At 38.4% G+C, this 24,625-nt stretch overlaps 1 protein-coding gene across 5 annotated transcripts in view; it reads right to left on the minus strand.

The window, feature by feature from the left end:
* MID1 (midline 1) overlaps nucleotides 1-24,625 on the minus strand; it is a 374,517-nt gene that overhangs the window by 160,627 nt on the left and 189,265 nt on the right. Inside the window, exon 1 of one of the 5 annotated variants that reach the window (XM_003920298.3) lies at nucleotides 17,636-18,032. The exons of 2 other annotated variants lie outside the window; for them this stretch is intronic. The gene's annotated coding sequence lies outside the window, so the exon portion shown is untranslated. Of the gene's footprint in view, nucleotides 1-17,635; nucleotides 18,040-24,625 lie in introns of those variants that run through there. 2 more of the 5 variants (XM_074392022.1, XM_074392023.1) reach the window with 2 other exon arrangements.

The following is a 24,625-nucleotide window of genomic DNA, read 5'->3' on the forward strand; positions in this document are numbered from 1 at the left end:
CCATCTAATTCCAGAGCATTTTCATCACCCCCAAAAGAAACCCCATATCCATTAGCACTCACTCTCCATTCTCCCCTCCTTTATCCCCTGGCAACCACGAATCTACTTTCTGAATCTATGAATTTGCCTCTTCTGAATATTTTATATAAATAGATCGTATAATATGTGGCCCTTTGTGAGTGGCTTCTCTCATTTGGCATAACATTTTTTAAAAACCTTTTCACTTTTAAGTTCATAAATCCTCAGGTTTAGAAGTATTTGATATAGCAATCATTGAAAAAGTAATTGTACAATATCCTCTGGGTTTTTCAAAATGCTGAAGAAAAGCCCGCAAACTTCTCTTACAGTCTCTAGTGATGCCTGTGCGTCTAGGTAATGCCATGAAGAGCATCACCCTGCCACCACAGGCTCATTCTATCATTTACTCAGCAAAACCAAGGGCTTCTCCAGGTGTGGAACAAAACATGCCTCAGAGTTTCAGATCTAAGCTCTTTGCAACCTTCCTTTTCATTAGACACTGGCTTGACTTGCCAATCTGTAAACAGTGTATTGCCAACACACTGTGCCTACCTATATATTTTCCAGAGCTTTAGTCTTTTATATAAAAATGAAAAATGATGTCGTTTCTTAAAATATTCAAAATAATTTAAGTTGCCTTCAATTTTCCAATTATCTGGAAAAAGTTCCTGATTCCTCATCCCCTTCTTTTCCTACTTATCTGCCCACATTTTTGTCTTTTCTTCTATCCTATAGCCCCTTTTCTCTTTGATTAATATCTGAAATCCTTTAGCACATGACAATAAGATATTGCAAATAGTCATGGGGTATCAGACAAGCAAATAAACAAAAACAAAATTCACACTTTGGTCATTCACGACTTTTTTTCTTATTATCTAGCTAGATGTCTGTCATTATTATTATTGCTCACTCGCTAGCAAAGGCTCAGAATTTCTATTCTGGAGGTAAATCAGGCAAAGTCTCTACAATCCAGACAGAAAGAGCTTAAAATAGTGGCATTAAAGTCACTGGGTATTAGAAACTGAATGGTATCTCTTTCCTCTAATTAGGTGAGTCTCTCTTATGAACAGTTCTTTTAAATGTTGGACATTTGTACTTACTAATATTGCTTGATCCTAAAGGATAGAGTCCAAATCAAACACATCCGGGAATATTTAACCTGGAAAATATGCCCCCGAAAGCCATGTTAGCTTTGCCTTTGAAAAGCTGTCAGAGAACAGAGTAACTGCACGTGTTCTGTGTTGTAGAGAGGGGGCCAAACAGTGGTAATGCTATAGGAAGAGAGATACAGATTTCCTCTAAGGACAAACTTTGTCACTGCAAACCATGTCCCTCATCAGAGTGAGCCTCCTGAAAACCCCCTGTTGTGCTAGCATTCCTGGGGGCCTTTAGAAAGGGGTTGGTGGTGATATGATAGGAATTCTACTAGGATAAGATTTGAGACCAAAGATCTTTAATTCCCAATGATGTGTAGATTCTGTGGCAAGGGTGAAGACAAGAAACCTGGCTGGGGAGATTTTTGGTTTAAAGCAGCTACAATGGTTCAATCCCAAAGACTGATACACTTTTGTAAGTGAAAGACATGATGTCTTAATGCCAAGGATAACATACTTTTTAAAGCATTTATGCAGCAATTTAACAAATGAAAAGAAAAGCATTAGTTAACACATATAATTAAATGTTGGAGATTTTTAACCTGTTCAGATATTCAACATTATATTCTTTAAAAAAAAAAAAAGATATTGGAGCCAAAGGCCAAAAGTAGTCTTTTGAAATATATATATATTTCAAAATACATAGACACACATGTATAAATAGTCTTTAAATATAGATTCTTAAAATGTATTAAATGCCTGAACTTGCTGGATCATTAGACAAGAGCTACATGAGAAAACCTGAAATTTAAAAACACAAGCAGTATGTACTTTTTATAAGAAAATAATGAGCCATAGTGAGGAACCTGTCTTGACATTAACTATGAAAAACGCAATAGTTTAAAATCTAGTAAGACTTGATTGCCTTAGACTAGAATTAATCAGAAGTTCTCTTCATTTTTTGAAATTATGTTTTCTTGGTTCAAAGTTATAAATCTCAAAGCTGTGTAGTATGAAAAGCTTTTAGAAGGCTTTTTGTCAGAAAAAAAAAATGGATTGCCTCTGCTACATACATTTTTAAGACTGACAAATATTTTCTCATATTGAATATGCTATCTTATGTTATAACTTGAAGGGCTCTGATGAGATTTAGTGCCAGCTATAGTATCTGAAAATCCCTACAATTTTAGTTATGACATTTCATTACATGGAAGTGTCATTTTATCCCAAATAACCAAGGTTACGTTTTAAAATTTTACTTTCCATTAATTAAGTCAGTAATGCACACATTCAACAGATAGGTAAGTTTTGTGCTAGGCATTGAGGAAAATTCAAACCATCCACTGTACAAGTTTCAAAGACCTATTCACAGAGTTGATTAACAGATTTGGCAAATAATTGAAGTCTATTTTTTTTCTCTACTGACATTTTACGTACTTGCTAATCTGCCTGTCGGCTCAAGTTGCAGTTTTTGAGAATGCTCAGCTGCTGTTATAACCTCAGTGAATCAACTCTAATTTGTAAGAAGACACTGTAACGTTAAAAGGTCACCTTATATATTCCTTGCACATATTGAAAGAAAGGCAAAGATGAGCATGGCTGGGGACCAAAGAGACATTAGGTTTATCCTATGAATGACACAGCTTCTTTAAAATATAGAGTTTGTCAGGCAATTTTGGAAATTAGAGATGTTATTTGGGATTTTGGCAACTCTATGGTATTAACTCCAAAAATTAATGAACCTCTTGGTCTAGAACATAAGGGCTCTGTAGAAAAGGGAAGTGTGTATGATGTTACTATATCATAGTATTCAAATGAAGTCACCAGGAGAATGCATGAAGTTATAATGTTATAACTTCATAGAGACTTTCTGAAGTAACATAAATTATATGAAGAAAACTTATACCATTTCCTCTAAGAAGGGTGATTTTAGCCTCCACAAGTAATTTGTATTTTCACTTTAGAAGTTAAAATTCCTCTATGTAATCTTATAAACCAAGAAGGATAATTTTCTTGGCTCTTACAGCTATGTTTCTTCCTCCAATGCCTTCTGTCAACATAATCTACTAAACCCTTTGGGCGTTTTTTAAATGGGTATTTTCAAAGTATTTTTGAGTATTATTTGTCATGCTATGCTATGAAACTAATACATTTTTAAAAGTACTCTATTTTTTTGGGGTTCAGTCTGCATCTGCATTTCAGTGTACTTTTTCTTCATAGATTTTCTTATTAAACTCATATACTTCCAAGAGGCTTTGCTGTATTGAAGTGTCGCTTGAGTTTAGCAGGCTGGGATCATAAATGCAAAGAAAAGAATGAGAATACTTCAAGGTACACCTTCCTCTAGATATAGTGATAGCTCCAGTCACTTTATAAATCTCTGTTCCTGATAAAGGAATGCCTCATTCTGAATTGGCTTAGCATTCCTGGGAGATTCACATTACAATAGAACTCAATGGCATCTTTTACTGTCAGAGCCATAGATAACAGTGAGTTCATGATAACTATTATCCTGCTGAATGTAACAACTTAAATTCTGTTACTAATAAAATGTGAGAAGAATGAAAACGAAAAGTGGAATTTAAATTGTACAACTGATACAGAAATATTTTATTTTTACATGAGGTTATATTTATTCTTCTTTCAGGTAATCTAGAATTTATATATAAATATAAGATACATATTTTAATTCTAATACAGATAAGAATATACAACTTACAGTATTTCAAACAATAACTATTTTCACCTTATTTTAATTCTAAAGTAGGAATATATTTATATACCAAATGTAATAAATAAAACATATTATTTTACCATGTAGAGGTAAATTTATTAAGTTAAAAAATACATAACATTTTCTGTCATTTATATAATAAAATCATTGTTGTTGCCATCTAAACATAATTTAAATTTTAAAACACTATCCTATTTTCTTTTGCCTGTTTTGGAGTTCTTTAAATGTCCTTTAAAACTTCTTATTAGATAATTCAAAGATAAACACATTGAATCAGAGAAAGATCCAGGAATTGTGCCAATTTCTCTATAAAATTCTCTATGCATATGGAGAGATACCCTATTTTATGAGATATTTTATTACCTGATAAATTTTATATCTGTTAAAATAATCATATCTAATATAAGTGATAAAACATCAATAAAAAGTAAAACAAAACCAGATGTGCATGAAGTTTTGTTTTCAATTATATGTGTTCAATTTGTATTTTATTTTGTTTTGTTTTGTTTTTGAGAAAAGGTTCCGGGCTGAATTGCAGTGGCGCCATCTTAGCGCACTGCAGACTTGACTTCCAAGTTTCAAACAATCCTCCCATCTCAGCCTCCCAAGTAGCTGGGACTACAGGCTCACGCCACCAGGCCTGGCTAATTTTTTAAATTTTTTTGTAGAGATGAGGTCTCACTATATTGCCTAGGCTGGTCTCAAACTCCTTAGCTCAAGCAATCCTCCTGCCTTGGCCTTCGAAAGTGCTGGAATTTCAGGCACAAGCCACAACAGTGCCAGATACAATTTGTATTTTAAAGCATTGAGTATAAGCTCTTTAAGAAACAAAAGCTGACATCTTTCTTTTAACCACTAATCTTCAGCCATAATGTGCAGAAACAAATTTAGAGATTGGTAGTTATCAGAGACCAGGTGGACACTGAAACCTTATCCCAGCTGGAAAGGAGATTCTTGCTAAGTTTCAGGAAACCCAGTGAGCTAACTTGAAGCCTGAGGTTCTCCTTCTCTTCTGCCTACCCCAGATTCTCAAAGGGAGGCTTATTTTGCCCCCAGCAGACATTTTGCAATGTGCTGAGACATTTTTGGTTGCCACACTTTGGAGGTTTGGGAGTATTACTGGTATCCAGTGGCTTATGGCCAGGGATATAGCTAAATATCCTACAGTGGACAGGACAGCCCCACAAATAATTATTAAACCCAAAATGTCAATAGTGCCAAAGTTGAGAAATCCTAACCTGGAAGAATCTAGATTGGATGTTGAGGAGCATTTGGGATTGACATTCACAGATCCTGTGTATGTATGTCTTTGTATATATATATATGTTTGTAGATTTATACACATCTACATGTATATTGACAATGAAGATGGATCATACCCCTATTTAACTTATGCAAATGCAAAGGCAATGGAATATGTTGGAAAAGAGGGGTGAAATTTAAACAGTCTTAGCGATTTTTCCTGATACCTAATGTGTTTATTCCTAAAGCGAAATTAAGTGCTGGGGTGTGCATCTGCCATGTCTTGAGCAAGTATCAATTCTCTGAGTGTCTCAGCGTATAAAGTGAAGGTCAGTCTAATGTTCAGATATATTTTGCATAACACAGTTTCTTTTTTGCTCTCAATATTTCAGTCAGGGTTCAACTAAAAATGCAGCAATCATAGATATTTTTGACAATTCATTCATGCACCAAGATAGGCCCATATAGGTGTGAGAATTTTACCTGGGGGGTACTGAATACACCCACACTAGATTATGAAGTATCTTCTGCACATTCTTAAAAACCAATACAAATCAGACACCACTATACACCTACCAGAATGGCTAAAATGAAAACAGGGACAACATCAAATGCTGGGGAGGAGGCAGAGAAAGCTGGGTCACTGATACATTTCTGGTGGGAATGTAAAATGATTCAGCCACTCTGCAATATGCTTTGGCAGTTTCTTATAAACTAAATATGTACTTGCCATGTAATCCAGCAATTGCACTCCTGGACATTTATCCCAGAGAAATGGAAATTTACAGTCACACAAAATCCTACACACAAATGCTCATAGCAACTTTATTTGTGATAGCTCCAAAGTAGAAACAGCCCGAATGTCCTTAAACAAGTTGATGGTTAAACTGTCATACACCCATACCAAGGAACATTACTCAGCAGTAAAAATGAAAAAAATGACTGATGCATGTAACAACTTGGATAAACCCCTAGAAAATTTAAGTGAGTGGGAAAATATGTTGACCTCAAAAAACTGCATACTGTATGTTACATTTATATTATATTCTTGAAGTAGCACAATTACAGCAATGGAGAACAGATGATTACTGTTTTCCAGGGGTTAGGGACGAGGCAAGGGGTAGGTAAAGGGTACAGAACACCAAGTACATTTTTTCACAACTTCCTATGGATTTGTAATTATTTCAAAATAAAATTTTTAAAATTATGTTTCTGTACCAACAGAGCCCTGGGAAACAAGATCACCCAAATAGTCTCATTCACAGGTGTATAGTTGGTCAGTGTTACATTCTCAGCCCTCAGTAGTGGCAACCCTTGGCACCATGCCCTCTAAAATGCTTTTATTTTCCATTTCTACCTTTTGTATTTACTTCTGTGTTTATTTTTGTTTTAAAGACATACATACACAAACATGGGTGTAATTTTATTTCTAGGTGTAGCTTTAAATATAAGGTGTGTAACACTGTAAGAGTTTAACTGTTGTAAAGAATAAGACAGATGAAGAAGAAAATGCTTTCTTGGATTATAATATGAGAGGTAGTGATAAGTGACCATGTCCATTTAATGCCATTTTGTGTTGTTTTAGCATATTAGAAAAAATTGTTCTAAAAGGGTATATTTTTAGCAACAAATCAGTTTTCTTACATATGGGACTATGATGCATACGCATGCACACATGCATACACATGCACATTTGTCTAAAGAGATGCTATGAATCATTACAGCCATTTCATACGTTATTCCACCATGTGTACAGATATGTATATTTACATGCCTCTGTGAGGGTGGATATGTATTCATTCTGAGGCTAAGAGGTAGAAATGTCCTAAAACCCAGCCTCTCTGAAACCTTAAGTTTGTATCTAAAAAAAGAGAAGTTAACATTTAAGTGCCAAGTATATAACCTATACTCTGTTAAGTGCTTTATATACCATTTTTATATATAATCCTTCATTTAGTGATTATATAAACCCTGTGAGCTATCCACATTATTTCAATTTTCCATGTAAGGAAACTTGGAAAGACCTTCAATTTTACAGGTAAGGAAACTTGGAAGGACCTTGGGATGATTCCAAAGGAATCAACCTGGGAGGTATTGAACACACCCACTTTTTAAAAACCAGTACAAATGAGACACCACGGTACCAGGAATCAACATCCCAAGGAATCAACCCAAGGTCACAGAGTTAAGATGTGACACATTAGGGTCTTTACTCAAGGGTCTCTTGATATTGTGCCTCTAAGGCTACTGCCTGGAGTGATTCTCTTACTAAATAGTAGTTTTATCATTGTCAAAACAACATCAAACATGATTGTACTAGACCTGGCATTGTACTAGATTGTACTAGACCTTTTTTTTTCTAAACAGATGATATGAGCAGACATTGCATAAGAAATGCAAACAGACCTTCGATATATGCAAAGATACTCAATATCACACAGAAGAGAAATGCAATGCTACACAGAAATGCCACTTTTCAGATATCAGATAGGCAAAGGTGCACAAGAGGAACAATGCTCTCTATTGATGAGGTTCTGGAGCAGTGCTCTCACACAGGCTGGCTAGACAATGTTACTTATTTATCAAAATTAGAAACTACATTTGCCCTTTGGCCCAGCAATCCCGCTTCTGGAGATTTTTAATACAGATATACCTGCCTCACACAAACTGATGAACACAACGTTTTTCTGTGCACATTGCTTTAATGGCAAAAGATTGGACACACTCCACGTGACTAGTAGGGGAAGGGTCAAATCAATTATGGTACATTGTCATAGTGCAATGATACGCAGTTTTGTTTTGTTTTTAAAGAGGAAGCTCTCTGCGCACTGTTATGGAAAGATCTCTAGGATATATTGTAAGGTGGAAAAAACCCAGGGTGCAGAATAATGTATGTGAAAGGCCAATATTTGTGTAAGAGGAGGGAAATATATTTACATTTGCCTACAACAATCAGAAAAATTGCCGTAGAAATTGATATTACAACAGGAGACACACGGTATACTATAATTTACAACTTTGAACAGCTTGAGAATGACAATGTTTATATACCAATTAGGGATTCAAGAAATCCTATAAAGAAGTTTTTCTTCAGGATGGTAGTATTCACATTAGCATAAGGATCAGACATGGAATATAATCTCTGAGGTGAGTGTTTCAAACAATGTTTGAAGCCCCCTGGGATCACACAATTAGGACATGTGCCTATCCCAATTACTTTCATACTGTTTCTTTAAATGATCCAATGCTAATCAACAATTCACCTGGTTAAAATTTAGTTGGTTTGGTTATACTTTGAAGAGGACATTTCCTTCTTCTATTTTCTGCACTCAGGCAGAAGACTTGTAAAGGAGCTAACAACAAAGGGATTTTTAACTTTCAAAGCCTTAATTAGAAAACAAGAACAAATGGTACATTTTTAAAGGGGGACCAGGAATACATATTCTTGTAGGCTTTTGCCTGATTACATTTGTTAATAAGGAATGCCAAAACATGTGCACCAAAAAGCATTCAAGGTCTTTTGGTAGTAAATTATACTTGTAAATTTGATGTAAGTTGATCACTCGAAGAACTCACACTCTTTGAAGATTAGAATTCATAAATGTATGAAAGAATTAAATGGTTCTTTCCTCTAGTGATATAAAGTATTAAATGACAGAAAAAATGTGTTCGAAATCAACTGAGGAAATAATTCATTTTGAAAAGTATTCAATAAAAATGTTAAATAGGAAAAATATGTTAAGCCAGTTTCTGCTGTATGAAGAAGTAAAGCAGAAACATGAAAAAGGCAAATTTAAGGATGATGGGCTGGGAAATGTCCCGTCAGCCTCACAGTTTTACTTTCTGTTATTCAACAATGGCAGTTTAGGTCCAGTAATCTATCTATTTCATCCCCATAAGACAAAGAAAAAAAGACTAATTCTGAGCAACAGAAAACTGGATGGCCTCTAGGAACCTTCAAGAGGGCAGTGGAGATCAAGGAGAAATGAATGTCTTTGAAGAGGCATCTTAGATTGTTTTGTTAATACATAAAATCCTCTCTCTTTATCATGCAGAAGTCTCATTTCAAAAGAAAAATGCAAGTCAATGAGGATTAGTTTGGCTCCTTGGAGGTCAGAACTAAATATACAAAACTAATAATATGACACCGAAATAAACAAGAATGTGGAATTGCTCATCCGAGGGGATGATGTAACTAATATTGACATAATTTCCAAGCAGAAAAGCAAAACTAGGTCAAAGCACGTTGGCCTAACATAATAAGCATTTTTGTTTCCAGATTTTTACCATGTAGGCTGTGTCTGCGGGCATTAATGTCTTCTGTTATCAATGTTAGAGGCTGTCACAAACAATTCATGTCTTATCACTCTTTGTTAGTTAAACCAAAACAATGTAGTTTATATGTGAACTATTCAATTCTGACAGCTGAAATGTTAGAAAGAGGAGAAATACTCAGAAAGTGTCTCTTCCAGACTGAAAAGCATCAAGCAATAAATATTCATTATCTAATAGCCTGCTATCATGTTTTTATCTACTCAGAAAGTCATACCCCTCTCGATTAATTATTATGACCCTTTTCCCTCTTTTACTCAGAGCCGTACAGAAAGGGCAGCATCAGTCTGATTAGAATTTCACTTTAAACATTGACCACTGAAAAGAAACTCAACTGAATCACTCACCAAATAGCCAATTTTTCTCTACTGCTTTCCCCATCATACATTGACTAAAAGAAGTCACTTTCTTCTCTCTTCTGTGTGTTCCATTTTACCTTCCTGCACTATTTCCTCAAAGCATAGCTGATTAATTCATGGGATAAATGACTCATCTCACTCCCTAAACTTTCTTCTGTATAAATATAATCCTTCTATTTTTTACTGTCTGACATTTTCATACTCAACTAAAATCAGAGCAAAGAATATCTACACAAAAGAAGCACAAAACCCAAATATAAGATTATTTAACTATTTCGCTTGTTTGGATAGTATTTGCCGCTAAAGATGATGTAGTCTTTCCTGAGTTGCCTCATTATAAACCATCATTCCATTCAAATTCCCTTGGAATTTATTATCACATTGAATTATAGCACATGACCTGAAAACATTCAAATTATATCTTAGTAGAAAGCATATGGTATAGTCACAAAAGAGAACGGGATGGGAAGTCTGGAAGACTTAGGTTCTAGGTGTAAACTCCCTCATGTCTTGCTCCCAGATGGAGGGTAAAGCGCTTCTGGGACTAAAATGTCAATCCAGAAATGCTAAACCCTTAACCGGTATTCTTAGTCTGGATTCCTAATATATTTCCTACAGAAGACTTGATCCTATGTAAGTTAATAAATCTCTATTAATAATATTTGGTGGTGTTGTCCATCTACATACTGCTTTATTTGGCCATTCATCTACTTATTATTAAATCAGCAGGGCAATCAATGAATTCCATTTTACAAAAAAAAAAAAAAAAAAAAAAAAAAAAACAGCAAAATAAAACAAAAACAAAAACCCTTCCTCCAAATTGTTTGGGGAAGACTACTTCCAAATACACACAACCAAAGCAACACTCCAAAACCTGGCATACGGCAGATACCACAGTCTATCACATAGACTCTTTGATAATATATTAGTCCTGTTGTTTCCATAAACTATCAAATGTCCCTGAAATTTCTATTTTGTCATTTTAACTATAACTCTCAGTCTGTTATACCTACCAGCAATGAAAATGCTTTGTCCAGCACAAATCTTGAACTTCACTATGAAAAATGTGACCACCATCTACATGGAGAAGGCTTCGGTCTTCTCTCAGACACGCTATCTCAGTTGTAGAGTAACCCTGGGCATGCCACTCACCTGGCAAAATTAAGCAACTGCACATGGACCTAAGCCCTAAGCCATCAAGCTGGGTTCAGTGAGAGCAAGCAGCAGATTCTATCTTGGCGATTAGGCTTTGAGCTATTGGAGGGCATGACCCATTTCTTAATTATTTCTGCAGAACAATCAAGCAGAGGATAAGCCAAGCTGCTTACCATGTTTTGGGTTGTGTTCTTGCTCAGAATAACAATTGAATGGATTATACATAGAGAGGGAGAGACTATATGTATATAAATGGACTATATATATATATAACCATATGTATATGTTCCAGTAATCATAAACTATGTTAATTTTCTCTACTATTGATCTATTTAGTCCTTGCTATTTCCCAGACCTTTCTAATGCCCTTTCTTCTTCATATCCCTTCTGATTTTAAGAAGCATTTTCCATTTTCTTTTTTATTAAAATTCATCTAGCATGTGCCTGTAGAACACTTAACGATTCTTATTGTGTGCCAGACACTGGGCTTGGGTCGGGATCCAAAGGTAATTAAAATGTGACTCTTGTTGTGGAATAACTCAGTCCCAAGATAGGCAGACAAACAATTAAGTAAAAATATATACACCATTTCAAATACCTGTGTGGATTAGAGGACGCTACAGCTATTTTCTTTCTATTTATTCTAATCCAAGTAGACAGTGCTCAGCATATAAACAGCATACTTACAAACAACCCAAACCCACAAACACCACCATTCCCTCTCAATTTGGGGCCTGTGGCTCCCTGGCTGTTACAAAAACCCCAGTGAGTCCAGAAGTTCAGGCAGGATGCTGCGAAAGAACAAATGAAGAGGTCTGACCCACAGACAGGCACACCAGTAAGTTCTGTCTGCCAAAGGCACAATCCTGCCCCCAAACATTGTCCCTGAAAGGAAAATCATGTGTTTTGTAGTTCCAGGCTCCACTGCCTAAAATGTCCACAATTAAAGATTCATCCTAAGGGTTAAAGAGCCAAGAGTCTTGAGCTTTAGCTCACCCATATTACTTCTCTCCTGCCATGTGGCAGAGACCATTGACTAGAGGAAACAGGAAACCGGTTTGGAGGTGGGGAGGGGAGAGTGGGAAAAAGAACAATTATTAATTCACTAGATATTAGGACAGGACTGGGGAGATGCCCCAGTGAGACCAGAAAACATCAGCAGGAAGGAGAAAGAAAGCTGGTAACTAGTATAAACTTCATACTTCAAATATTGCCATGACTGGCTTATTACCGAAAGTGTGACAATTCTTTCTCCTTCAGTTTCCATGCTGTATAACACAGTGGCATGTCATCAAAACCCAGAACTTGATCTCACATTAATCAGATTGATTATTTTTCACTGGAAAATGTTCTGGGTTTCAAACAACAAACTCCTAAAACAAAAAGTATTCCTAGATTGGGGACTACCTATGAGTTACTTTTCCCTATTGAGAAAAATGAATTACTATTTAATAGTTATAAGAAATTTACTCTATGTAGGAAGTCATAAATTTCTACAAATGGACATGTGGGTTAAAAATCAACTAAATTTCACAATTACAAATCACTTCTCAAGTCTCCTGAGTTCAATAAGGTTTTGGATAATGCCAATTTTTCAAGTGGATCCCTATCTATACAAATATAGATATTAATGAGCAGCCATTTTGACCGTGGAAAAACCTTATTGTGCTACTGGTACAATAAATAAATTGTACACCAGATCAAAAGTTCTTTGAGGGCAAGGACCTTACCAAAATCATGTTTGGAACCCAGAAAGTGTCCTGATACATTAATACTCATGTATAATGTAGCAGAATATATTAATTCTGTAAATGCTTAGTAAATGTCATTGAATGATATAAAAGAGGAAGGACAGACTTTTATATTATATTCATCATAAACAGTAAACTGAATACAAGAAATTCAACATCCACTTATACTACAAATGATCAGCACTTCTTCCATGTTTACCCAGAACCTCTCTTTCATGGCACAAAGCAGGTTAAGTTATTTTCTTTGGTTTGGTTTGTTTTTTCAGGAAAGTCCTCTCTTGGCATTCTTCTCTGTGCCTCAATTTTCTGTGCTCCTAACATCACCTAACCTTCTGTAGGCCATTAACCATCCTGATCTTGTGTCAATGGAATATTTTCCTGGGGGGGGTGGGGGGTGGGGTGTGTGTGTGTGTGAATATTTTGGATCCAGATGGCTCCCTGAAGTTGTATCCTTTTTAGTTTAAAGATATTTTTATAACATGCCAGCTCATAAAACTGGGCAAACAAGTTTCTAGAACAAAACCCCTGAGCTCAGTTTTGTGTGAAATCAAAGGAGTTGATAATGAGCCAGAATCTTCCAGATAAACTGCCTTATATCTAAACGGAGATTAGATTGCTGTTTGACCTGGCTTTATCGCCCTTTCTTTAATCACAGTGTATTTGATATTCTCTTCCTTGAATGAACTCATTTTCATAGTAGCTTTGGTCACAAGATTAAAGAATCGCTAACTAATTGTTCTAAATAAGCAGAGCAATTCTCTCTGGCTCTGCCTCAGGCTCCCCACAGTGAAGTCTGCTGCCTGATCTTCAGACCAAGGGAACTTCAAGCCTGACCCCTGCAGGTGGATAAATGAAATGCACACCTCCAATCACATCCTGGTCTTTCAAAGTCCCATCAAGTTCTGAAAATAAAAACGTTCATACTTAGTACAATAGGGATATTGATGATATTTATAAGTTATATTGTACTTCCTTTTCATTGTATAAATTGCTTTTGGAAAGTAGCAATCACTTGTTTAAAAAGAAGTTAAATTACGTCTGCAAAACACTCTGGTGGGGTTAGCCATTACTTCTTTTTGCCTGTTGAGAAAAATCCAAATGATTTGATTGAACTGGGATCCTCAAATCATGCCGGTTAAAAATGTCCTGATTTGCCCCCACCTTTTTCTAATCAAACAAATTACTCTTTGTCCAGTAACCAAATCCCCCCCTTTCACCAATGCACAACCCAGGTTGCCATAGCTACTTTGGATGGCTATTTACCACACAAACGATCAAAGCCAGGAGACATCCACATACGCACTTAGCCTTAAAATTTGCTGGAATGTCTGCGGATAACATGCAACTACCAATTAACGGATTTGCTTGTAGCCTATGCGGTCTGCAGCCAAGTGAACTGCAAACATGACTCAAAAAGAAAAATTATTTCAAAGTGACCAACAAAGATCTTTTAACTGACAGCAAGTCTTGTGATTATAACATTTGCTGAGAAAAAGATAGGAGGGAAGAAATTAAAATTTTAACATGTTGAAGACACTGCGCTCTCTAAACCATGTGCAAAAACTTAAAACATCTGTTGAAAGGGAACATTTCTCAGATGCAAATTTAAAATTCCAGTTAGTTACTGTATCTTTCTATTATGTCATAAAAACTGCCTGATCTCAATGTTGGGACAAATGAGAACACAACTGCCTTTTGAACTGTTAGAGTCTTGACTTTCAAATGAAGGAAACCATACAACATACTTGGGACACAATATACTTGCCAGTTATAGAATGATAAGAAAAAGAATACTGTAAGAGAGATTCTATTTTAACCCCTAGAATGCCATCTGAGATCCTAAACCTGCACAGTTAGTCTTTCTGGGTATGTGAGTATTCACCCCCAAACTTGCCCCTAACTTGCTATGTCTCTTTATACTTAACCTTTCTCTGCCTTCGTCTCACCATTTGTTCAATGAGGATCAAATTGCCACCTCGTTGTTTCCTGGGGATGTGGCAGAGAATAAATAGACTGTTTGTAAAGGACTTTCTAATCCTCAGAGGAAAGATTAATACGAAGACTTTCATTATTAAGCCAGATGTCCTTGGGCATTTTAATTCCAATACAAAGAATGCAGAACGGGCTAATCAAACAGATTCAGAGCTTCCTTGAAAGAGCAGCATCCCGGCCTTGCAAGAATTTAGCAGCTACATTACTCATTTTGTTTTAGTAGATCAGAAACACAGCATGCACCTTCTTCTCTTAGAGTTTTTCTCTAAAGTTATCAGGATGTTAAAAACGCAAAATATGTCTAGTAGACAATTTTGTCTAGAGAATCTGATATTTTTCCCCAAGCTCAAGAATGAACTATTTGTTCTTCTCATGTGTAGGGACAATGGGTGGCTTGCCACGTGGGGAGGCTATTTGCAGTTGCGGGAATGCCACAGGCAAACCTGTTGTTTTTGGCCAGCCTTCTAGAACAGGTGGCCATGCTTTTCCTTTTGCCTGGGAACAGACCAAATTCCTTCTTAAGGAAAGTTCAGAAAAGTTTACCGTTTATGATCAGAGTGCAGAGACAGGTTGGTATATATTTTTAAATTACTTCCTGATCAAGGTGAGTCAGATTTATACTTTTCTTTGGCCTAACTCAGCCATGGCCTTAGGAACCCTCAAAGAATACTATCTTTCTACATCGTTCCTTTTCTGCCAACCTGGTAGAAGCCCAAACCCCTCTGAATCTTATAGCCAGTCAAACAGTTTTCTAATTCTGCTGGCAATTTCTGGCTACCCCAAATTTCTGGCTATCAGTGGCAGGCAGCGATCTCTTCTGGGTTGCCACACTACAGTGTACACCATTTGTCCAGCCCTAGGGACAGATCACTCATCAGCAAAGATATTGAATTTCATTGCTGAGCTGGTGACACACAGGTCTGTTTGATAGTTAACCCTGTAAATCCAGCTGGAGCTGCTGGGCTGAGATAACAAATTGGCTGGTGGGCGCAATTCACCCTGCCTGGATGAAATAGTCAGGTTTCCCCACAAGAAACTCACACAAAGTAGGGATCAACCTATGCCAATAACGCCGCCATCTCATTCCTCCCTACATTCTTGTTCTGGCTGCCATGGAACAACATGTTAGATTCTGGAAACTGTCCTCGTTCTTTGGATGAACAATGATCCTGCCTCTCTCCTTCATCTCCTCCCTTGTTCCAACCCACCCGCTTTCCAAGTTCTGAACAGGCCAAAAAAAAAAAAAAAAAAAAAAAAAAATTAGACATACATAGCTGTGCGATAAAAAGTCGTCCATTAATTAAATAACTAAGGAGTCACTACATGTGTACTTGTGCCCCTAAAACTTCAACACTGAGCTGTTTCTCAAGTTCACATAAATGCCACATACAAGCTGGGGGAAGCAAGCCTTGGGCACAAGGCACGGAGACTGCCATGGTCCCTGAGGAACCGTGTGGGAACAGGGATTCTGGAAGCTGAGCTCAGACACCACCGAGGAGAGGACAGGTGGCTCTGCACAAGATCAAATAACTTCTTTGTTCCAGCTAAGGACCTTTGTCAAAAATGTTTTGCGTTCCTATTTTTCCTTTTCAATCCTTTCCAATTAGGCTTCTCCTTCTTTTTCCTCATCCCACTTTGGCAGGCATTAAAAGTATGAGGTTGGACTGTGAGTTTGCAGAACTTAAAACGAGCGTCCGCCCCACAGTCCCTAAGGAGGCAAGGGCAATTCGTGGCACTCAGACAGGACTTGCTCCTGCACTCACCGAAACTTGCCAAGCACGCTTGCTGAGGGAACAAGCGAGGGGGCAAGAAGGCGGAGGGTTAGCACTGACCATTCCACAGTTTGATGGGGGCTCGGCTTCATCTCCCAAGGCTGCGGGATAAAGAGTGTACTAAACCCCTCGCCTATGTTCCTAAATGGAAAACTCACTTCCCTCAAAGTGTGCAGGGTGGCGTGCGCCCAACCCACTTAAAAAGTGAAGAGCTTTTCCGGTGGTGATACAAATGCTAACTTTCCCACCCAGATTTATTCAGAGCTGGTAAAAGCAATAGCACTCCTCTTGGAATCCCTGCCCTTCCAACCTATCGGCAGGTTTTTCCAGCCTTGTTTTCTCCTTATATGAGTATTGATCTTGATATTTAAAGATTGACATAAGATTGTTCCATAACTTTGATTGAGTTGTAAAGCACACCCTCTCCTTGGCTTCCTACATCCACGTTTTCTTTCCTTTTCTTGCTTAACAGCAAAGCTATAAACCTCTTCCTGGGCTGATAAGGAATTTTATCATCATGCCCCAGAGCCACGGAAGAAGCTGTTGGTTCAGAATTCTTTTCAAAGACTCATTTAAGTAATCCCCCAGCCCTTTCTCCGCTCATTACTTTCAGGGCTGTCTTCTCACATCCAGAAGCAATACAGTTTCCAAACTGCTAGAACAGAAAAACAAGTTTGCATTTTTCTGGAAGGGCTGTCTGTGCTCATTTCAAGCTGGTTCCGCCTTCGCCAGAAACGCAGTAAGTGCTCAGAATGCGAAACCAAAATGAGATAAGCGGCCCCGTGAAATTCTTTTTCAGGACATTCAGCTGTCTTTATTCCAGCCCAAAGCATAGGGCAGAGGCACTAAAAGCTGAAGATATATCCTGCACAATACATTCCAGCGGCTGCAAACTGGAATTGATTTACATATATTCTACAAACTGCTTGTAAGCCCTTTACAATGACTGCCTGACATCAAACACCGTTAAAGGCAAAAGTAGGGGCGGATGGCGAGGACCGGACCGGGGTGGCTCAGGTAATGTGCTTCTTTGGCTGTCTCAGGAAAATGCAGCCCCGTCTTTCCACCAAACCCATAGACTATGGCCAGACGCCTGCTAACTGAGCAAGCTCTCGGGAGTAACAGGTCGCAGGGGTCCCGGGCGGCGCCCGCCTCCTCCGCCGCCAGCGCAGCCGCCTGAGCTTACCTGCCTCATGTTTAGAATCCCATGACCCATCCGGCAGGGAGCGAGCTGCATCGGAGCCCACGCCGCAGTCTTCAGAGCTGAAAACGCCGAAACCGACAGGAGCCCGCAAGACAAAAGCAAGCTGGCGAAATCCACGGGCAGCAAAGAGCACGTTTTCGTTCTCTTTTTCTTTGATCTGTTGCTACACGCACTCTGCCCGAGACAACGTCAAGTTTCTCAACCTTTTCTCCCCCAGCCTATGAAAAGTCGGTCGCAGGGAAGCGAGGACCGCCTGGCTCTTATTTCAAATCAGTTCTCAGAGACGTCGTAGGTGGCTGGCTTGGGCCGCGGAGGAGCTTCTCCAATCAGAAGCAAGGGGGTGGGTCCTGGGAGCCAGAAAGGCTGCGTCCTGGGAGCCAGAAAGGCTGCCTCCGCGAGGATTAGGGGAGCTTTCAGGATTCAAATGACTAGAAGCAGCTGGAAACAGTGTCCAAAGCTCCAAAAGTAAAGGATGAGTTCCATTCTTATCTAACAGCTCTAGTTCTGCTAAAAGCTTAACTAGCTAAGGGTCTTAAATCCTTGCATTTTAAGAGCTCCCTAACAGCTTAAAAACATTTGGAAGGTGCAAAATTATTTCAGCCAGAAAAGTTCAACACTCAGGACCCAAGGGTATTTTTAAAAGGATATCTTGCACTGAAGCCTTACTTTTGCAAAAGACTGGGAAGGAAACCAAATTGTTATGCGTAACACCTTAACTAAAACGAACAATCCACAAAGGATTGTTACCTACCTCCTCTCCACATATATTAACTGTATATTCAATCTAAGAAAAATAAATCTTAATGGGAACGTGCACACAATTTGTTTGAAATGCAGCAAATGAACAACAATCTTTACCTATTGAGGGCCCGAGGCATAATTTCAAATAACAATATCGTCATTACAACAATAAACACTGACATTTTGTTCACAAAAAACAAACAAACAAACAAACAAACAAACATACACACACACACACACAAAAACCTTTTTCTATGGTTTGGCTTCCCTGCAGGGTTGATCTGTTGAACTTATTAACAAGGACAAGCTGGACATCACCCTGGCAGGATTGCAGGAGACCTGGAGAAGTAGTTGGCTTCTTAGAAACAAACTCAAAGTTTCCAAAGTTTGCTTTCTCAACTCCATATAAGCAGTAACTTTTTTCACCTCTTAGCCAACACGATTTTAATGTAAATCTACCTTTTGGATTTCAAGAAAGTGCAAGTTGAGCAAAGAGTACTTTGTGTAGAACCAGTAGCATATTCCCCCCACCACCGCCCCAAGAAATGACTGCAATTTTGTGACAATAATTCAATAGAGATTTTAAATGTTTTGGTATCAGAGGGAAAAAAAACTTGGAAAATAATGAATTGATGGCTTCAGGAGTGTCATCTACATGGGTTCAATACATGTGAGCTCTGCCCAGTTCTATGAAAATGCGCTGGCCGGATAACTGGGCCTGGATGCCCATAACCCTAGCCCCCTGCCTGAGTAGCCTAAGGGGCCACATAGTGACACCAACTGACTTCAGTCCACTTCTTGTACTTTTACTTGAGAGGCCTTCATATGATGCAGTTCAGGATTTCTCAATCTCAGCATTATTGACATTTTGGGCAGGATAATTCTTTGTCATGAGGGCTGTCCTGTGCACTGTAAGATGTGTAGCAGCATCCCTGGATTCTGCACACTAGACGCCAGTAGCACCCCCACAGTCGTGATGACCCATAATGTCTCCAGACATTACCAAATTTCTCCTGGCTGATGAAATCACGCTTTGAAAGGTTGGTTCTTAAACTTGAGGGTGCAAGGAAACCTCTGGGGAGATTGCTAAAAATGCAAATCCCCAGGCCCCTGCACCAAAAGAATCTGATTCAGTAGGTTTGCTGAGGAGCCTGAGAATCAGCATTTTATCCCACTGACAAAGGACTCTGATTCACTTTGAGATATATTGCCTGTATATCTGCCCTAGGTATGCCCCAGCCACAGGACACAGGAAGCTACACAGGGCTGCTTCCATTAAGTACCACTGGAGCTTAGTCCCATGGCACATCTGTTTATCACCTTCATTAGAAGCTACAACTGCATCTGCCTTCTGCTTTCATCACCTCAAAGGTAAATATGAGCTGGGATTTCCTGTCTCAAGGACTGTGCCCTTTTAATGTTCCTTCCATTTTTATTCTCCCTTGACTCACTAACCAACTATCCTATAATCTCAAATGTCACCACTCATTCGTGGTTTCCCCAAATGCCCCAAGAAAAATTAATCCTCTCCATCTTCTATGCTCTTAAAGTAAAATGCCTTATAAAAGAGATTTCAAGGAGCCTGTTTGCCCCTTCTGCCATGTGAGGACACAGCAGCAAGGCACCACTGATGAATCAGAGAACCCTCATCAGACACCAACTCTGCTGGCAGCTTGATCTTGGACTTGCCTGCCTCCAGAACTATGAACAATAAATGTCTGTCATTTATAAGTGACGCAGTCTAAGGCACAGTATTTTGTTAGAGCAGCCTGAACTAACACAGTGCCATAAAATATGCTGCCTCCATGATTCAGAAAACCTCTAAAAAACATGAATGGTTGGGATACACAAAGTCTGCTTTTTCATTTACAAATAAACAAATAGAAATGTTTAAAATTCTGAATAAAATAAATGGTCCTTTGGAGGCTGTTTATTGAGTGAGGATTTGATCCACCTATTAGAAACAGTGAGGCCAGGTGCAGTGGCGCATGCCTGTAATCTTAGACCTTTTGGATGCTGAGGAGAGCGGATGATCACTTGAGCTCAGGAGTTTGAGACCAGCCTGAGCAACATGGTACAATCCTGTCTCTACAAAAATAATCAGCTGGGGGTGGTGGTGTGTGCCTGTAGTTTCAGGTACTTGGGGGGCTAAGATAGGAGGATCACTCGAACCCAGGAGGTTGACACTACAGTGAGCCTAGGTTGTGCCACTGCACTCCAGCTTGGGTGACAAGGTAAGACCCTGAAAAAATAAAAGGAGAAAGAAAGAAGAATAAAAGAAAAGAAAGAAAGAAAATGAGTAAAGGAACTTGCTCTACCAAACTGACAGATGTTCTGTTCCCAAATCTGCAATTAACAATGTTTGCTAATGTTAGCTGAAGGGATGTTGTAAGTTTTGAAAGCTCTTCTTCAAAAAAAAAGCAGCCTAGTTGATAATCTTGTTAGTTATCTGCAGGTTTGGTTATCAACAGACCTCGTAGCAAACCTAACATAGGTTCTGGGCAGATAGTCCTGTACAGGTGGCACTACTCGGGCACACACAGACGTGGTATAGCGCCCTTGGATAATACCTAACAGTACTTGTGCCACCTCTCTCAGCGTTCTCTTAGATCAAAGAACATGGAGTGAATGTTTGTGTAAGTAAAAAATGGCTGAATATCAGCAATTTCACACAGATGATTTTAATGTGTGTCAGGACATATCAAAAATCAATGAAAATCAAGCTAATGTTGTCTATGCAGCCACCTGGAGAGTGCCCAGTACAAGTGCATAGACTTTGGGAGCTATGAAAAGAGCAAATTTATTCTCTCTCAGAGGTTTCAGAAATCCAGTTGTTTTATTATGGGAACAGAGGGAAATTTATGAAATACTGTGTTCAAGGTGATTAGTAAAGTTAATTTAAGTTGACAACAACAAGAGTCCCACTTAGAAAAAAAAATCTCATCTATAATTCTTACAGAAAGTCACAAAAAGAGGAATAAGTTTCTACTCCCTGTGTACAGCTAGTCCTTCAATTAGTTTCTTTCAGTTGGTTAAGGGAAGCAATGTAGCATACCACAAGGATGCGGCAAATAAGACTTGGAGTCAGTTTTCTGTGCTGACTTGGTCACTAACTGGCTAATAGACCTCAGGTAAACCAATCAATATCTCTAAGCCCAAGATTTCTCAGGGGACAATCGGACAGATTGAATAAAATCATATATTGGAAAGTGTGCCCAGTGCCATCGTCTCATCGCTTGTCGTGTGAATGTGTTGGATGACCAACGCTGGAAAGAAGGGAAGAAATCTATGAAGTCAGAAATGGACCCTAAGCTTGTTGTTTCCTCACGAGAAAATTAAGGAATCAAAGCAAATCATGCCATTTTAAATTTTAATTAAGCCTTTCAATTTAATAATTCTATGCTTTTAAAGGTGAAATATTTTAACAGCATCTATTTTGTGTTAACTGATCAACTATAGCAGATTATTCATTATCTACCCTTGAGTAATCTTGTAAATGGTTTATGTATTAATTTTTAAGGTTTTCATTTTATTTCATTTAACTTTATTACTTTCAAAATTTTTTTTTAAACAGGGTCTCACTCTGCTGCCTAAGCTGGAGTGCAGTGTCATAATGGTTATATAACCAGCTCATTTCAGCCTCAACCATCTGGACTCAAGTGATTCTCCCACTTGAGCCTCCTGAGTAGCTGGCACCACAGGTGCGTGTCAGCATGCCTGGTTAATTTTTTTTTACTATTTGTAGAGACGGGGTCTTGCTATGTTGTCCACTCTGGTTTTGAACTCCTGGGCTCAAGTGATCCTCCTGCTTCAGCGCCCCAAAATTGTTATGCATGAATTTGGCAAGGGCTTCTTATATCCTCTTCCTGTGGTCAAAATCTCCACTCCCAATTGAACTTTCTACTTCATTTCAATACAATAATATCATACTTCCCAAGAGTAATTCTTCAATTTCTGTCATCTATTCTTACTATAATTTTGTATTTAAATTTGAAGGGGAAAATTATTTTAATGAATTATTTTTTAACTGATTGCCTGTATCAGTCAGGGCTCTCCAGAGAAATGTAAAATAGGCTTATGTAACTGTGGGGTCTGGCAAGTCTGACATCCATAGGGCAAGCTGGCAGATGCTGGTAAGGCAGAATTTCTCCTTCCTCAGGGAAACCTCAATTTTGCTATAAAGGCTTTAACTAACAGGATGTGGCCCACCTACATTATCAAGAATAATCTCCTTTATTGAAGTCAATTGATCATAAATGAATTTTCAATGTATATGTATCTTCGATATACCTTCATGGCAACACCTAGATTAACATTGGTTGAATAACTGGGTACCACAGCCTAACCAAGTTAACACATAAATCATCATAAGGCCCATGCTCAAACATTTGTATGTCCATTGCAACAAGAGTATATGGTCAGTCAATAAATGTTTACTGAATTGTTGTGACTAATAATAATAATTTTAAAACCTCCATTAGTAGAAGGCTGTCTTCTTTATCAATAATGAAATTGTGCTAATAGATTTATCATGTACTTATCAACTACAACACTGGAAGGTAAGAGCTCTATTTTACTTAATTTTAAGATTAAATGATTTCTAGCTGACAGTTTTTTTCCAAGTCATACTATCAATCAAATGTCAGAATATAATGCAATTATTTTCATACCAAGGCTTAAAATTTTTGCATCCCATGTACTTTTTCTTTGGAAACCACTCAAAGATGTGTTTTAGCAAAATGAGGGTGTTAAACTAAGAAAGATAAGTCAACGAGACTCAGAAAATAGAGAAACCAACATAAAAAGAAGCAGGGAAAGTCCAGGATGATAACTGTATAATTATCATTCAGCTGTGTGCAGCATCTTAGAAAGGCCTCATCTAAATTGTAGGAGGAGGATGGAGGACTCCTGGAGGTAAGACTCTGGGGAAAAATGATACTATAGATTACATTTCATGGAAAACAGGTACACATAAATATAAGCAACATGTGAGGCCATTATTAACTCCAGGAAAAGCAAAAGAATGCACACAGACACAAAACAAAGGACTATTATAGAACAGTCCTTAAATTGGCAGTGATTTCTGATATAGATATTATGGCAGACACTACTGGTAGCCAATCCAGTATCCATCTTCCCTTTACTTCTTTTCAGCAGAATCTCAATTTACTTGGGGCAGAAATGTGGTCAGCTGAAGAACATTTCCCAGCCCCCTTTGTAGGTATAAGTGATCATATAAAACTATTATATTATTTATTTATTTATTATTTTTAGAAAGACTAGGTCTCGCCATGTTTCCCATGCTGCAGTGCAGTGGCTATTCACAGGCACACTCATATTGCACACAGCCTCAAACTCCTGGGCTCAAGCCATCCTCCTGCCTCAGCCTCTTGAGTAGCTGGGAATACAAGCTCATACACCGTGTCTGGTAGGCCTATGAAAGTTTTAGTAGTAGCTACTGTGTGCTATATAGGGCTTTTGAGAAAGCCATTTAAAGGGAACACACACTGTTTGCTCTTTGCCCTTCCTGGATTTCTCCACCAGGAATGGTTGCAATGTCTGAGGGACTGGGGCCTTTCTGTAACCATGACGAGGATAGAACACCTAGTAAAGCTGGATAACAGATAAGATTGAAGGATCTTGGATTTCTTTTTATTTTTATTTTTTGAGACCGAGTTTCGCTCTTGTTACCCAGGCTGGAGTGCAATGGCGCGATCTCGGCTCACCGCAACCTCCGCCTCCTGGGTTCGAGCAATTCTCCTGCCTCAGCCTCCTGAGTAGCTGGGATTACAGGCACGCGCCACCATGCCCAGCTAATTTTTTGTATTTTTAGTAGAGACGGGGTTTCACCATGTTGACCAGGATGGTCTCGATCTCTCGACCTCGTGATCCACCCGCCTCGGCCTCCCAAAGTGCTGGGATTACAGGCTTGAGCCACCGCGCCCGGCCAGGATCTTGGATTTCTGATGACGTCTTGGAGCCTCCAAATGAGCCCTAAGTTTCATGTTCTATGGAAAAATAAATTGCTAAATTGTTTGAGTAAACGTTTTGGGACCTGTGTTACTAGATGAACGTAATTCCTGACACCATTATATTGGAAGAATGAGGAGGGCTAATTTCTTTTTGATTATAGATAGAATGTTAAGACGAATGTCCAAAATTCATAAACCAGGAAAAAGCAGTAAAAACATATTGTGGGAAATATGGAGATATATGCCAGAGGAGATCTTT

The sequence above is a fragment of the Saimiri boliviensis genome, chromosome X (genome assembly GCF_048565385.1).
Source record: "Saimiri boliviensis isolate mSaiBol1 chromosome X, mSaiBol1.pri, whole genome shotgun sequence".
In the NCBI taxonomy this organism is placed as follows: Eukaryota; Metazoa; Chordata; class Mammalia; order Primates; family Cebidae; genus Saimiri; species Saimiri boliviensis.